This window comes from Podarcis pityusensis (genome assembly GCF_964106645.2).
Source record: "Podarcis pityusensis genome assembly, chromosome: 5".
Lineage (NCBI taxonomy): Eukaryota > Metazoa > Chordata > Lepidosauria > Squamata > Lacertidae > Podarcis > Podarcis pityusensis.
Genome location: NC_138032.1, coordinates 80,291,823 through 80,306,568, shown reverse-complemented (window position 1 = coordinate 80,306,568; position 14,746 = coordinate 80,291,823). Strand labels below are relative to the sequence as shown.

At 44.1% G+C, this 14,746-nt stretch overlaps 1 long non-coding RNA gene across 1 annotated transcript; it reads left to right on the top strand.

Annotated features, from left to right (window-relative positions):
- Window positions 1-2,578: 2,578 nt before the first annotated feature.
- On the top strand, window positions 2,579-14,703 carry LOC308477374. Its single transcript, XR_013986519.1, has 2 exons — window positions 2,579-2,823; window positions 12,409-14,703. It is a non-coding gene; the product is annotated as an uncharacterized lncRNA (long non-coding RNA).
- The last annotated feature ends 43 nt before the right edge of the window (window positions 14,704-14,746 follow it).

Genomic DNA, 14,746 nt, shown 5'->3' with positions numbered 1-14,746 from the left:
ATATCAGAGCTACAGGTGAGTCAAGGTGAGGGGAAAGAGGACGTGATGGAAAACATTATCTTAATATCATTTGTTTCTCTACAAGCCAAATAGCAGGTGTTTTCCACCTGTTCAGTCTGTGCCAGGGCAAAGCATTTCTGTTATGGGTGATTCAACACTGCTTTCATTTCGTGGCACATAAATCATCCTCCCCCTTCCATTTTGTTGATGCCTGAATTGTTTACTCAGCCTGGGATTTACAACTGTTTGTTCAAGGTAGTTGCTGTGTTATTGAATAGCACACTTCCCCGACTGGACACGCTGGCACCTGTGTTGGTATTTGCACAGATATTCAGATTATTAATTTTGGCAACGCTGTGCATATATCCCCCCTTTTCTTGCCCCTACAAAATTGTTTTACATTCTATGTAACTAAGAATGGGCACCAAGGACATTGATTCCTGCAAAGGCCAAGAGGACAACCAGACTCTTACAGACTTTCCAAGGCTGGATCTACACTGACCTGTTTAACATTATTAGAACAATATTAGATATGTCGTTCTAAAATGTCACATACTCGTTAATTAAAACTTGTTTACTTTAGTTTTTTTCCCGTCAAAATACTGTTTCCCTGCTGCTGGTTGCTATGCTGCATTTTAATAACACATTACAAATGTTAAAATAGGATGTCGTGTCCATATATGTTATCAAAACCATTCCTTAACCCTTCCTTAATATTAAAAGCCATGAGTGTAGATCTGCCCCAAGGGTCCCTATTTTCCAAGGATTTACAGAAGCCATCCCAGTTTCTGAGTCGATTCCAGAATATTTCGCTTTTCTGTAGGACATCCCTATTTTCATCAGAGAAATGTTGCAGGGTATGGAGTTATGCAACCTCTGAACCAAGGAAATAAGTAACGATACAACCTTTAGAGGACATCTGAAAGCAGCCCTGTATAGTTTTATTGAGTTTTTATATATGATGGAAGCGACCCAGAGGGCTGGGGCAACCTAGTCAGGCGGGGTATAAACGATTCATCATCATCGTCACCATCATCTTCCTAGCTTATTTCTCACAGCGTTAGCCACTACATTGCTAAATTAGGAAATGTGGTAGGGTGGGGGTTTTTTTGCTTCATGGACATAATCAATACCGTAACCATTCGGTAAGAGCGACAGATGGGAGGATAATTTAGGCAGGTTGACTATTAATGATACTATTTAAAAACGTCTATTATTGTTTATTATAATACAGCAGGGGTTGGTGCAGTGCATCTCTGTAACAGAACTAGAATCTTAAATACATAGGCACCTCCTCTGAGTCAGACGATAAGAACCCTACAAAGGAGGTTTTCCTTCCCTCCCTGCCTCATTCTAGGAATTCCATCTGAAGCAGGCTTATCAGGCAGTTAAGTCCTTTTGAACTATGTGGAGAACTACTTTCACACAGCCATCTCTAAATATAAAAGCATCCCGTCAAATCCTAGGATTACCAAAGAGCCCATTAGGTATGACAGCAGCAGGGTGGGGAGTGCTTTTATGTGGGCTCCTCCAGAGACATGGCCACACTGGGGGTGAAGCCAAACTCCTGGAGAATCACAGCGCCTGCTGTGGCTGCAGAGACTGGCAACTCATAACTGCTGCCCCCTGCATTGTTTTTGCTGCGTTAGCTGCACTGAAGTGACTTCCCCGGGGTACAAGCCTGGGCAGTATGTATGGAGGTCCTCGGCTGCGCAGACAAGAAGACCCCACTCTTGGCCTCGCTGATGTGGTCCAAAGGAAAACAGAGCAATACGTTTGGCACCAGCTTGGCTGCAGGAGTTGCCAGAAGGAGGCATGCAAAGCACCATCCAACCATCTTAGGGACTCTACTCCGAATTTGTGTAGGGTTTGCTCCTTAGCCTTTTCTTCTCCTAAAGATGTCCTTCAAAGCAGCGAATAGATTGAATTTCCACATCAGCCAAATTAATATGCAGATTAACTGAACGACTAGTGCTTGATCTCGTACCCTTAGGAGCAGTATGGTGTACAGGCGAAGCTTTTCCCAACACAATAATAAACATGATCACCAGCTAAATGTCTACATTTCAAGATGCAGTTATAGACTGGACTTTGGCAAGCTTAAATAGACTGATCCGTGCCAGAGGGAGTAGGGGAGTAAATTGGGATTTTGTTTTTGTATCTCCCTCCTATGTAATACTGGAAATCAATAAAACAGTAATCAGTTGGAAAGTTGGCAACGCTAAAGATGCGTGCAATTTTCAGTTAGAAATCTGAAACCGAATCACAGGCAAATCCAGAGTCCAGCAAATTCAGCAGTTGTCTTTACAGCTCCTGAAAAGTAATTGGCTCGGCGTACACAGCACGACATTAATTATAGCAGCATCCCCGCCACCTCCAATGTAAATGGCTTTAACGAGAATGTACCAATGACTCATTTGTCCTTCTCGTAAAACCTCTGAGGGGTGCAAAGCCACCTTGTCCAGTTTGTATTTCGCCCAAACTGTGGGAAACAAACAGAGCAGGAGCAGATGGAAAGCTGCGTGGAAATTTCCCTAAATGGACGGTGTTGCTTTAAGAGCAAGCAGGTGGGAGGTGATACAGGCACCCTACTCCAAATAGTTGTCTATTTCTACTGTAATACCAGCTATTGCCTGATCCCTGGTGTCCTAGAGATTGCTAGTCTCCTTTGCTTTTTGACAGCTTCATTAAACAGCTGGAAGCTTTTGCGGGAAGAAAATGTGCTTTACTTCAGTTTGGCAACCCTGAATAAAAACCTACAACAAAGAGCAACTTGAGTCGAGATCAAAGGCACGTGGAGGCAAAAATATTTTATAAAAGCAGGTAAGACCGGAAAGACCAGACCTCTAAATTATACTGTGTGTGTGTGTTGTGTGTGGTAAACTGTCTCTCTAGACTACAATAAATGCAGCCTAGTGTACTGTGATGGAAGCCTTGCTTTTCCTAAAAGGTTAGGTTTAAAATAAACGTTTGGTGACCTATTCTGATAGAATCCTCCTCACATTTGCCTGAAAATATTATTATCCTGAGAAAACAGGGGCTGATATTTCTGGTGTTTTTTCTTGAAGAAGAGAATCATCTGAAATTTTGAGGAGGGAATTGTTGCCTAACCAGAGTGGGCTTCTGACCAAAATATGCCTAGTGGGAAGCTGTGGAAAGACCCTTGTGAAAAGACCCTGCTTCTTTTGGCCACACTTCCCAGAATGCCTTGGGAGGGATGCGACATGATGCAGTGTTGCTCTCAAGGCAATTTCAGAGAAACTTCTACCCACAAAAAAATACTCTTCAGGAGGTAAAGGGTAAAGGGACCCCTGGCCGTTAGGTCCAGTCGCAGATGACTCTGGGGTTGTGGCGCTCATTTCGCTTTACTGGCCGAGGGAGTCTGCATACAGCTTCTGGGTCATGTGGCCAGCATGACTAAGCCGCTTCTGGCGAACCAAAGCAGTGCACAGAAATGCCATTTACCTTCCCCCCAGAGCAGTACCTACTATCTACTTGCACTTTGACGTGCCTTCGAACTGCTAGGTTGGCAGGAGCAGGGACCGAACAACAGGAGCTCACCCCGTCGCGGGGATTCGAACCGCCGACCTTCTGATTGGCAAGTGCTAAGCTCTGTGGTTTAACCCACAGCGTCACCCACATCCCACACTTCAGGAGAGCTTGGTTTTAATTCTACACAACAAATGGCCCCAAAGAAAAATGATCAGCACAGCTCAAGGTAGGATTCCAATGTTTTTAACAGTGGTGCAGAATATGCAGTTTGGGTAGGTTCAACTTTGCATGCAAAGCTGACCAGCATTGTTCTGTCTGCACAGCTGTTAATATAACTGGATCTGTCTTCTCCTTTGAATCTGGTCATCTTAATGGCACATGAACAATTCACGGTTTTAAATAGTATCATTAATAGTCAACCTGCCAAAATTATCCTCCCATCTGTCATTCTTGTAGGATGGTTATGGTATTGATTATGTCTATGAAGCAAAACACACACACACATAAAAACAAACCTAGTGCATTTCCTAATGCAGCATCATAAAACGATTAATTTAGCGCAATGGAGTGGCTAACCGAGTGAGAAATGAGCCAGGAAGATTATCATCTCTGGTATGCATTTTGCTTTCCCATCCACGCAACAGAATTTCCTCATGAGACCTAGAGTTTTCTCAGCCTTTGTCTGCAACATTTGGATAAATGTGTGTACCTACCTCACAGGGCTGTTCTAAGGATAGGGCAAAGTACTTTGTTGCAGTGGAATGGTAAGCGTGAAGTGGTTTTGAATATAGTGATACCTTGGTTTACAACCATAATCCGTTCCGGAGGTCCAGCTGTAAACCAAAACAGGTTGTAACCCAAGTCGTGCTTTCGCCAATAGAGCCTCCAAAAAAATTTTGGTTGTAATTAAAATAAAAAATGGGTTGTAATCCAAAAAAGGGGGCACACACTTCAGGGTTTGATGTGTTTGTAATCCAAAACAGTTGCAAACCAAGGTACCACTGTATTTGAAATTCGCCATTGCTTAAAATGCCCTGTAGCACCCCTACACACCACACACTGCCCTAAATCTGCCTCTGACCCACCGTTCACTAAAATAATTGTCCAACACCTGCTTCCTGAAATTTGGAAGGTCTCAACCAATGAGAGAACCTTTCTGCGTTGGCCTTTCCCCACCAGAATGCCCTCCTCTGAGATGCTTATCAGGCATCTACATTGATGTAGGTATTTGACTGACAATATTATATTTCAATCTGTGAATTCCTTTACCTTTTTACTTCCTGTCACAGTGGTTTGGGGAGGGATGCAGAAAGACTGACTTTGGAACAAAATGAGTGGTGTTTTGGGTTTTTTTGTTTGTTTTTTTTTTAAGTACTGAATCCTGTTCTATTTATTTATTTATTTTGTCTATGGCTTCTTAACCCTTGCACCTACCCTCCTTACTGAAAGCATAAACCACACGGAAGGTCCTTAAACCTTTTTATTAAAAAAAAAAGTATTTTAACTGTGTGTAGCCAAGGACCCCTGAGCCTATTTGCACTGAAACGGAACATTTTTAACCTCTCAGAAAAGGCTACTTTGATGGCAAACTTGACCCACTTATGCCAAAAAAATTAAAAGTCTATAAGCAGGGCTTTTTTCAGCTGGAATTTGTCAGAACTCAGTTCCAGCACTTCTCAGGTAAGCAACATTGCCATCGTAAGAGAGCAAGGGAGGTGTTCATGGTGAGTTCCAGCACCTCTTTTTCTAGAAAAATGACATTGGTTATAGGCATCTATATATAGTTCCATTGTAGTCAATTTCAGACTTTGGAAAGCAAGGCAATGAATCATATGCCATGGATACGAGGTGAAATGTGAGGTCGATCTGAGCAGCTAAGCTGAGGCAATGTCCTGTTTGAGACAGCGAGGTAGATTCTCAGGCTAATGTTTTTCTTCGCACAGCTATAATAATTGTTAATGAATATGTTAAACCCATGAGTACTCTTGGGTACTCAATCTGTATTTCTGCCTCTTTGTACTATTTTTATCTAAGCACATTAACCATGGAAATACAGAGGGGGTTTTCTGCTTCTTTGTACCATTTTTATCTTCTCACATTCACAAAGGAAATATAGACGAGGCATTGTTTCTCCTTGCCGAGATGAATAGCTATTCAAACGAAAAGAGGAAAACAAAATGTAGCACACAAAATGGTTTCTGATTGAAATAGATAACAGCGTTCTGCAAGGCCCCCTCAAAAGAGCAATGAACGAATGCATTCTGGAAACCAGCCTGCCATATTGACAATGGGCACAATGATTCTGGGCAGAAGTCAGTGCTTCTGCACTTTGGTCCTATCTGCCTAGGTGGAAGTTGCTCTCATTTCAGTGGGGATTACTCCCAAGGAAGGGTCTAGCTCAGGGAAAGCAAACAATGTGCTTTCTCGGTGTAGTTGGACGCCAGCTCCCATCATCCCCAGTCAGAATGTTCAATGACTGGGGGAATGATGGGAGTTGTAGTCCAACAGCTTCTGACTGGAGGGCACCATCTTAGCTACATTTAATTTAAGTGCTGCAGGGATTTATTTAACAGAAATGTGTGGGGCCAAGCTTGATATGGTTTGTGCAATCTGTCTGGAATGTACCCTTCCCCGTTGCCACGAAATTAATAGAAGGGGCTAGTTAAGTCAGCAAAACAACTGACTTAACGCCACCCCACGTACAATGGCATACCCTCCAACATTCCTTGAATGAAAGTTGGTACATTCTATTCTACATCAGTATCTCTGCTGAGGGGAGCTTTTAATTTTAATTTTCTGATTTATTCATTTTTTTGCATGTTAATATCGTTATTAAAGTTTTCCATGATACAAACCACCACCACCTGAAGCCCAGCTAGCTCCTGTCCCCACTCTTGGCCCCTATAACCCAATTGCCTCCCCACACCCCTCAAACTCCAGCCCCCCACAGGCTTGCCTGCACCCCACCCACCAGAACCTTCCCCATCACCCCACGACCCCCAGGACCTGCTGCTGCCCAGGGTCTCCTCCAGTCATCACCTTCTTTTCAGGCCTGACCTGGCTCTCTTTCTCCTTTTTATTTGTCCAGCTGTATGGGTGGTTACGGGACGTGGGTGGCACTGTGGGTTAAACCACAGAGCCTAGGATTTGCCGATCAGAAGGTCGGTGGTTCGAATCCCCACGACGGGGTGAGCTCCCGTTGCTCGGTCCCAGCTCCTGCCCACCTAGCAGTTCGAAAGCACATCAAAGTGCAAGTAGATAAATAGGTACCGCTCCGGCGGGAAGGTAAACGGCATTTCCGTGCGCTGCTCTGGTTCGCTAGAAGCAGCTTAGTCATGCTGGCCACATGACCCGGAAGCTGTCTGCGGACAAACACCAGCTCCCTCAGCCAATAAAGCGAGATGAGCACCGCAACCCCAGAGTCAGTCACGACTGGACCTAATGGTCAGGGGTCCCTTTACCTTTACCTTTATGGGTGGTTATGGGGCCTGCCAGGCTGGAGAGTTGTAGCCTCCCACAGCGGGGAAGGTGGCGGGATCCCCGTTGCCTCGCGCTTCCTTCCTGCTCCCCTTCCCGCTACTGCTGCTATTCCACAGGTCAGCCTGGTCCCTCTCTCGGATCCAGCAAAAGTCTCTCCCCACCTCACCTTCTCTGACTCCCAGGAGCGGTGGCAAGGGAGGTGATATTGGTGGAGGGGGAGGCCTCAGTTGGCAATCTTCTCTTCCTACTGCTTCCCCCAGTGTGAAGCCATTTCTGGTTAGCATACCTCAACAATGATGGGAACTTGGGACTCCGCATGACATAGGGAGAAGCCGTGATGGCTTAATGGTTTTCGTGACGGTCCCGGCATTTTCAGGACAGTTGAAGATCATGCAATGGCCATGAACCAAATCAGCCCACTACCCCAAGAGCTGTTTTTAGTGAAATACAAAGATATCAGGAGATCCATTCAGGGCTCTCACTGTCATAGTCTTTGGCCCTTAGCTGACAAGCCACTTCGGAAATTGGGGGAATTCTCAGCAGAGAAGTAGCAGACAGAAGGGAGATGCCTAGCTCTTTTTCTCCCCCCATCACTTGTCACCTGAAAAATATTTCCATTGGAATCTGGAATCCTTCAAGGGTAAAGCAATTGTGCTCCAGCAAAAAAAAAAAAAAAAAAAAAAAGAGAGAGAGAGAGAGAGAGAGAGAGAGAGAGAGAGAAACACCCAAAAAACAACAACCAGAAAACTTAAACAAGGAACTGAAACTCTTTGTTTGCCATGAAAGTAAGAAAGAACTGTGTTATGTTTTACAGACGGTTGACTTTTAAGCTCAGCTTTTCAGCTATTGTTAAACACTACATATTTAGTTTGCTAATAAGGATGTCCAAGAGAGTGATCCTACAAAGGTCTTTTTTCCCTAAAACAGATTCTGTAAGTCATACATGTTTATGATTATAATATAATATGATCATGAAAATCATCAGTTCATCAAACATATTTTACAAGAGGATCTATGAGAGCCTTCTGCCTTGTGCCCAGCTCAAGGCTATCATAGTCAATAGCAAAGTGAACCAAGTGACCTTTAGACGACTCCAAAAATAGTCCTTTGAAGTTTAACAATGGATTACGAAACAAGTTGCATAAATACGGAGTGATTGGGCAAAAGCATACATTTATAGAATATTACAGCCTCTTTTAAAAAACCAGTTTAGGGATATATATTTTTCATTGCTGGAAATGAAAGGGCAAATGAAGGGCAAAAGCCTCAATTTTCTCAGAGTCCACAAGATGTTGCATGGTGTCTGCTCCCTTTGCACAATGGGGGCAACCAAATTTCATCTTTGCCCAGCATTTCTACAGCAATCTGATTCTCTGAATGGTACTTCCAAGCACCAGAAGGAGGTTTTAGATATACCTGTGTCTTATCTATATCTATATCTGTATCCCTAAAGGGGAGGAAACCCAAAACAGCTCAGTGAGAACTAAGCATTATCAGTGGGATGAGATTGTTAGGGGGTGGGAGAATGAAATAGAATGGAATATATCATTGCAGATCTGGAAGGGATCCTGAGAGTCATCTAGCCCAGGCCCTTGCAGTGCAGGAATCTCAACTAAAGCATTCAAGACAGATGGCCATCCAAGCTCTGCTTACAAACCTCCCAGGAAGGAGAGTCCACCACCTTCTGAGGGAGTCTGTTCCACTGTCAAACAGCTCTAACTGTCAGAAAGTTCTTCCTGATGTTCAGTCGGAATCTCCTTTCTTGTAACTTGGATCCATTGGTTTGAGTTCTAGCCTCCAGAGCACGAGAAACGAGCTTGCTTCACCTTCCATGTGACAGCTCTTCAGATATTTGAAGATTGCTAGCATTTCTCCTCTCAGTCTCCTCTTTCCAGGATAAACATACCCAACTCCCTCAACAGTTCCTCATAGGGCTTGGGTTGCAGACCCTTGATCATCTTGGTTGCCCTCCTCTGCACACATTCCAGCTTGTCATTATCCTTCTTAAATTTTGGTGCCGAGAACTGGACACAGTACTCCAGGTGTGGTCTGACCAAGGCAGAATAGAGCGGTACTATGACTTCTCTTGATCAGAACATGATGCTTCTTTGATTCAGCCTAGAATAGCATTACCATTTTTTGCTGCTGCATCACACTGTTGAGTTTGTGGTCCACTAAGACCCCTAGATCTTTTTCACGTGTACTACTGACAAGGCAGGTGTCCCCTGTCTTATATTTGTACAACTGCTTCTTCCTATCTAAGTTCAGAACCTGGCGTTTCCTTGTCCACAGTTACATCAGCACATAACCAGTTCTAATTGGCTGTGTACTGTTGTGACATCTTCTCAATCATGACACGCTCACCAATTGACTGGCATCATTCATGTGACTACACTCTGAAAGATTAAGGCCCTGGGAAGGAAAATGGTGCCACCATCGTAGCAGGGCGTACAAATTAGGCCAGCAGTCTCAACCACTGAGCTACACAATTAAAAGATTTCATGTGATTTAAAAGTTATATAATGATGGTGTGGTGCAGAAAAAGAAAACCCACATTGACTAGCTGCATTCCAAAGCCATAGAATTAATTATGCCTGCATACTTAGCAACGTATCATTTGCATGTATGTTCCAAGTGCAAATTGATCTCCAGGAAGGACTTTTTCCCGTCTCAAGCATAATCTTGCACAATTTGCCAATGGGGACACTTAGCAGGTACAACAATAAGGAAGGGGAGGTTTCTGAGGGCAGTGTGCACAAAGAAACAGATCTTCAAGTGGAAAGCAAACAGGATCTGTTTTTATGGACCACAGAAACATGGTGGTATCAGAATTCTCTACACAAAAGTCATTAATGAGAAGGAATGGATCATTCTATTTACACATTGAGCAAGATTCATAGTTTATCCATTTTGAAAACAATTCTTTTGCTTCTTGTTTTCTGGCTGAAAGCTCTGAGAGAGCATCTAAGTTGCCCTGCTCCCTAAATCCTGTCAATGTTTCTTAGGTAACCAAGAAAGTTGCTTAAAAAAAAAAAAAAAGCTCACACAGCAACCTTTCCTGCCAAGAGACTTTTTTCTTAATGTTCTGGTGTTCTCTTTCCTTCACATATCGCCCCAACTTTTTGTGTTGAGCCACCATTTTTAGTTGACAGAAGAATGAACTTGTTTTCTTCCACTATATAGTTCTCTTTGGCTTTGGTTGTCATGCCTCAGTGTTTTAAAAATCTCTATCCAAGGACACTTCCTCATGCTTATTCCAGGGTAGGGAGTCCTAAAAGCACTAGCTGATTAATAGGTTGCCATTTTTTAATTGATGGGGTTGAGAGTTAAGGGCATTTTTGTGTGTGTAGCTATTTTGGTTTGCCTGTAATCCAATGTAACAGAGAATGAGGGGAAATATTAAAAATTGCCTTTCCCTTCAAGAGAACATGGTAATCTTAATTTTGACTACCCTGTATGATGACCTCCATTGGGAGAGAAACAGGTAAATGCATTCCTGTTTATTCTCCTCAACCTCTTGGCAGCTATTGATACCATCAACCATGGAATCCTTCTGGAGAGGCTGTCCAAGATAGGGGTGGGTGGTACCGCTTTGTGATGGTTCTGATCCTACTGGGACGGACCTTTTCAGCGAGTAATGCTTGGAGAGTGCTTATCAGCCCCATAGAGCCTTCAATGTAGGGTTCATCAGGGTTCAGTTTTATCCCTCATTCTGTTCAACATCTACATGAAACCACTGAGCAGGGTCATCTGGAAGTTTGGAGTGCGTTGTCAGCAATCTGCTGATGACACACAGCTCTGCTTCTCCTTTACATCTGCAGGTGTGCAGGGGGTGAGCTGGATTGTTGTCTTGCCTCAGTAATGGACTGGATGAGAGCCAAGAAACTGAAGCTTGATCGAGGTAAAACTGAGTCACCCTTAGTGAGTGGTTCCCTAGGCCAGATGGATGGGGTTACACTCCCTCTGAAGGAGCGGATATGCAGCTTGGGGGATCTTTGGTTCCTTTGCTGTCACTGGAGGCACTAGACGAAGAAGAAGAAGAAGAAGAAGAAGAAGAAGAAGAAGAAGAAGAAGAAGAAGAAGAAGAAGAAGAAGAACTCTTCAAGCAACACCAAAATTGAGGCCTTGGCAATGCATGTTTTATCTGAATATAATCAAGTGGTTCATTGGTCATGAAAAAGTCATTGTTGTTGTTGTTTAGTGTTTAGTAATGTCCGACTCTGACCCCATGGACCAGAGCACGCCAGGCACTCCTGTCTTCCACTGCCTCCCACAGTTTGGTCAAACTCATGCTGGTAGCTTCAAGAACACTGTCCAACCATCTCGTCCTCTGTCGTCTCCTTCTGCTTGTGCCCTCCATCTTTCTCAACATCAGAGTCTTTTCCAGGGAGTCTTCTCTTCTCATGAGGTGGCCAAAGTATTGGAGCCTCAGCTTCACGATCTGTCCTTCCAGTGAGCACTCAGGGCTGATTTCCTTCAGAATGGATAGGTTTGATCTTCTTGCAGTCCACAAAAAAACATGGGAGGGATACAGCTTTCAACAGAGTCCTCTTCTTTCGTCCTTTCTTCTGGCCATCAGACCATTACGAAGGAGTGTGAAACCTCACACGCAGAGACCAAAGGCCTCTTCAGGCCTCTCAGTCTGATCCAGGGCCAGCGTGTCACATTTTGTTGCTTGAAGTGAAACACAAAGTGCCGCCCCCACCTCCACGGCACCCATGGAGAAGTGGCTCAGGTATCAGCACCCATTTCTGGCGAGATCTTGCCAGAAATCGGCAGCAGGGTGGGCAGGGAGCCCACAAGGGTGCCGACTTGGCTGCTTCACTCTGCCTCATGCGTGGGCTGGTCCTAGTCTGACCCATGGGACTCTCCCCAAGCTAGACTGCTTCCCTAGCCACACACCTCCCCAGGTGACAGCCCTCATTGGCCTTGCTTAAACAACACCCTCCTTGAATAATTTTGCCTGGCTGGAATGTTGCCCTTGGATTCTGATCATGCCTTTTGCTCGACTGGATGGAGGATAAGAGGAGGGTGTGTGAGTGTGTGCAGAAAGGCAAAATGTACATTGTCTCTGCTCCACCCACATTTGGTTGTGGCCCTCGGGTTGCACAAGGCTCCTCATCCCTGTCCTCAGGCAAGCACAGGTCACAGAAACTACTATTCACAACGTGAGGCTGGTGCATGGATAGTGATCTACTCCTTCCTCTGCTCCCCAGATCTGCAAATTCCTCCTGTTGTGGGCTGGCTAGGGCTTCTTTTATAGATCACGCCATAGGCGAATTGGCAGGTCAACAGGCAACCTTTTGAAAACGCTCAATTCAGACTTATTTCTTTTTCACGTCATTTTTGGAGGTGTTAGCCGGTATTGCTGCTGGAGCTGTCTTGAAAACTCATGTGAGGTGTGTGGTTGTTTTGTTCTTTCCCTCTCTCCCTTAGGTACGTGTTTGAGCCAAGACGGCTGAGTAGAAAGCCATGGTGGAAACCATCTTGGCACCTTGGACAATTGTCTTGGTCATCTTTGCCACAGTGTTCGTGATGAGCTTTCTGATGTTCCTCCCTCCGGCTGTCGTGTTGATCTGCAGGAGGAAGTCCTTGTCGCAGATCTCTTTGGAGGGAGCTGTTTAGCCGGCCTCGTTGAAGATGACTGCATGAGCACGGGGACTTGACGATGCTTGAGAAGCGCCATCGTAAATGTGGAGCAGGCTTTGCCTCCTCTGATATATGCAAAGCGACGGATGCTGATATTCAGGATCCTGGATATAAAACAACATCTGAGACTTTTGATGCCCAATTAACTATCCTCTCTGCTTTGTTCCATTTTCTCTTTGAGAATATCAGTGGATGAAAAGATACAGAGGGAAAGAATAGGCATATGGTCCCTGTTAACTCTGCACATATAATGCCTTTATTGCTCATGGTACTTTGCTTGCAAACAGTATTGAAAAAGAGAATTGTTACATTTAACTTATTAATGGTGGCGAGGCACTATACTGAAATCAGATATTCATAGTTCTTGTATTCATGTCGTACAAATGTGCATTTGGAATATGAGTCAATGTTTGACAGTTCAATGAAGCCAATGGCCAATCTTATTTTCTTAATTATTTATTCAATATTTGCCAGTTTCTAGTTTTGTTACGTTTTCTAACTTTGAATGTCAGTCTTCTGTGATACTCTTACAGAATGCAGCATAGATTTTCACTTCCCAGAAAATGAAACCAGGTGTTCTCCCGCAGTTAATCTCCATTCTGACACCACATAGGATTCAAAGAGAGACATGGGACATCGTGTTGGGAGAGGCAAAACTTCATTTCCCTACTTGCAACTTCTAACCCTCTTTCACACCGCCACCTACTGGTCCTTGTGCATATGCAGCTAACATCACGCTGTTAATTTCAATTTGTAAAGCAGGTGAATGGAAAGCATTAATGTTGATTTTGCAGGGGTCGCTTTCATAAGATGGCTCTAGTCAGCTGCCTGTCCCCTCTTGCTACTGCAGTGTGTACGTGTTCGTATTAGCTCAAATTTGACAGGAAATTACATATAAAAATGGAGAGAGAAAATGTGTATCGAGGAATATTGCATACAAAAATGTGTCTGGGGAAAATGCATGCTGAAGCGCTGACCAATTTTTGTGAGGACTTTTTTTAAAAAATGCAAACTGATGAATGATTGTGAACGGAACTTAAACAGGTAAACTGAGAAACCAAAACTGACAGAACACCAAATAACTGAGTGGCAGGTTCTGTAGCTGTATTTACTCAGCCTCCACTATTTCAATGCTGTGAAAGAAATATAATTGATTTTATCAGCATCTGCTTGATATAAGCTAACAGAAGCGTAAAGCACACAGTTGGCCTTCTACCCGACGTGTGGTCTGGCAAACAGTGTATTTAACTAGGTATACGCTCCAGAAAGACTTCAGAAAGGAAAGACTGGTGATGCAAACAAATAGGGTATAGAATTTGTTTTTTAAAGAAAGTTTTGGCCACATTGCTGCTGGTGCAATGTGTCAGGCTGACAGTTGAGCATCCTACCCAAAATCCCTTTATTTACTCTGGGAGCTGCAAGGCTGGGAAGGTTCTGAAGCCTTAGCCAGATCTGAGCTGCAAAACTTGATTGACAGTTGCAACTCCTTATCCAGTGCTTGTATCCTGCCTTATTCGGTTCAGGAGGAGGGAAGTTTGTGTTCCCCCGCTTGCAGGCTTCGCATGGGGATCTGGTCAACCCCCATGAGAATCTGATGCTGGACTAGATGGGCCACTGGTTTGATCCAGCAGGTCTCTCCTTATGTTCATTTTGACATAGCATGCGTTCCTATTTGTTGAGCACACCACAGGTGCCGCAATGGGGGGGGGGGCTGGTGGGAAAAGGAGCGGTCCTCCTGAACAGAGAAGAAAATTGAAGGAAAAATGAAGCAGACTGTGTGAATCTAAGGAAGATTAGTGAACAGAAACAGGGCTGGTGGGTAACTTTTTTATTTGGAGAAGGGAAAACAGGGGGCAATTAAGGATTTTTTGGAGAGAGAAATCCTTTGGAAGGGTGCAGATAGAAAATAAGGGTTGAAAATATAGATTTCTGGGGTCTGGTTCGAAACTTAATGTTGTAGGACTGAATGGGATTTGGATGCTTTGGGGGAAAATTAACTGAATGAGAAATTATGGAGGGACCTAACCCCTCACCTGTTTTTTGAATCCAGTTTGTGGTCTCTGGTCAGCTGCCAATTTGTCATTTGCAAAACGGATGTTACAGTGCAGTAACAAATACTAGGGAG